At 42.6% G+C, this 2,500-nt stretch overlaps 1 protein-coding gene across 2 annotated transcripts in view; it reads left to right on the top strand.

Moving 5' to 3' along the window:
- si:ch73-193i2.2 (polycystin-2) overlaps positions 1-2,500 on the top strand; it is a 20,718-nt gene that overhangs the window by 579 nt on the left and 17,639 nt on the right. For both annotated transcript variants that reach the window (XM_048270432.1, XM_048270431.1), the window contains exon 2: positions 1,355-1,469. The gene's annotated coding sequence lies outside the window, so the exon portion shown is untranslated. The remainder of the gene's footprint in view (positions 1-1,354; positions 1,470-2,500) is intronic.

The raw sequence follows: 2,500 nt of genomic DNA, 5'->3' as shown, positions 1-2,500 counted from the left end.
TAAAGAAAATCGGAGGTTGCACCGGTGCAACCAGCTATTCGAGAGGAAAAAGTGTCCGCATTGAAACTCTACCTTTGGTTCAATAACAGACACATATTTGGCCAATATCGTGGTTTAAACAAATCAAGGGCGGGACCTCCCCTCTGATTGGCCGTGGCCCAGTGCCTGTGTGTACATTTAAAAATGCGTGTGCTGCAGAGAGAGAGGTCAGAGACCCGTCAGATAAACAGAGTGGATGTAGTTGCATTACAGTGTGGTCACATAGGCCGAGATAAATGTCCCCTCTCCCTACTGCCTTTCGGCGGCTGGCAGCAGCAAACCGATCAGACGAGCCCGAGATGATGATCAAGTTTATCGTTGAGTCATTGAGATGAAAAGACGTCTTAAAATTGCGAACAATGCATACAAGGCCTTCCCGAACGACAGCAACAACAACAGCAATATTTGTTTTATGCGAAGTTTGTGTAAACTCATTCTGATGGCATCAATCAATTTAATCCGTATTTGGCGAAAGCCAATATCGCTGCTACATTTAAAGCCCGAATAATCCCTGCATGTATAACTGTGGTCATTTGTACGGTGAATTGAATGGACACATTTAGATCGAGCATGGTAAGTCATTCCAATAGCCTATAATAACAGGCCTACCATTTCGTTACTGCATGAACCATAGTGATGTTCTTATTGAAAATTTAAAAATACTAAAATTAAAAGTAAATTGCATTGTGGGCTGTCAAATGATTATTGCAATCACCATTGCAAAATCACATAAAAATCCCCAGGCTACTTGGAACATCTCTTTAAATTGTGCTCAAATACATTTCTATGGAAGATGCTAGCATGGCGAGCTGGTTTAGCCAAGGCCTAAAAGATCATGAAGGATAGTATGTAAGACACTGAGCCATGAGATGTGCAGTTTGAAGCCCTTAAAAGACGTGCACTGTTAATTTACTCACTGTTATTTTTATTTAATTCATCTTGAGATGTTTTAAGTTTAAATTTCAGCTCAGTGAAGCACTTAAAGCACCAACACTTCATTAAGTTACTTTTCTTGTTGAATTGTAAATCATAGTAAGTCATAGGACAACCTATAAAGGACAGTAATTAAGGAAGAAAAGTGAACCTGCTGCGGTGTTAAATGCGATGTGGTTGAACATTTGGGTGCACCTAACTTTTGTGCTGGTGCACCTAAGAAAAAAAGTTAGGCGCACCAGTGCAACCAGTGCAAAAAGTTAGTCTGGAGCCCTGTCTAAGATGTGGTTCTGTTTGTTCTGGTATATTCTGGCTCTAAGATGCGGGTCTGTTTGGTCCGGTATGTTCTGGCTCTAAGATGCGGTTCTGTTTGGTCCGGTAGGCCCACCTGGCCCTGAATCAGTTCCATGTGACGGACAGAATGACCCGTCAGCAGTTCTACTACATCCACCTGCTGGAGCCACAGCCGCACTGCAAGAGGACGTCACGTCCACCTGGTACAGTAGTTTTAAGCACACACACACACACTCACACACACACACACACACACACATACACACACACACACACACACGTCAAAACACACATACACACATGTGTGAAAACACATACACACACACACACACACACACACACACACACACACACACACACACACACACACACACACACACACACACACACACTCACACACTCACACACACACACACACACACACACACACACACACACACACACACACACACACACACACACACACACACACACACACACACACACATGTGTGAAAACACATACACACACACACACGTCATAACACACACACACGCAGCTGGCTGGGGCACTGTACGTCGATTCCCGCCCCGTGGTCCTTTCCGGATCACACCCGACTCTCTCTCCCCACTTCCTGTCACTCTCTACTGTCCTATCATTAAAGCCATAAAAAGCCCAAAAAATATGCTTAAAAAAAAACACAAACACACACGTTTCAAAGCATTTGGCGCACCTCTCAGCTCCACTCATAAAAGTGATGATGATATTTTTGTAGATAAGAGCAGTAAATAAACTTTAGTAATCGCGTAGTGTTAATTTGATCCAGATGAGGCCAGAGGAAATATGTTCGTCAACAACCTTTTTTTTTTCATGACTAAGGCGAGGCGATGGCGAGGCGGCAGTAATGTCCTGAAACACTGACTAAGACTATCTTAAGATGCATTATTGTTGACCGAAAAAGACTAGACTAAAATGTTTTGCATGAAATAAAACTAAGATAAAATCTCTCTCTTCATTTTTCATCTACAAAATGAGAAGGCTGGAATATCTAGCTGTTACGTTTTCAAAATATTCGAATGAGTTCATGCAGCTTTCCTGTAGGCTAGTCTACGTGCTGTTGCTGCAACCCTGTGGCTGCAACACAAAACTACATGGAACAAGAACACTGGAGATTTCTGCCAGAGTTAGCAAGCTAACTACCTAAGCTTTATGCCACAATGCTACATACCCAGAAGTTGAAGCTTCTCTCATACAA

The sequence above is a fragment of the Alosa alosa genome, chromosome 18 (assembly GCF_017589495.1).
Source record: "Alosa alosa isolate M-15738 ecotype Scorff River chromosome 18, AALO_Geno_1.1, whole genome shotgun sequence".
NCBI classification, from domain to species: domain Eukaryota; kingdom Metazoa; phylum Chordata; class Actinopteri; order Clupeiformes; family Clupeidae; genus Alosa; species Alosa alosa.
This window is presented reverse-complemented; position numbering and strand designations above follow the sequence as displayed.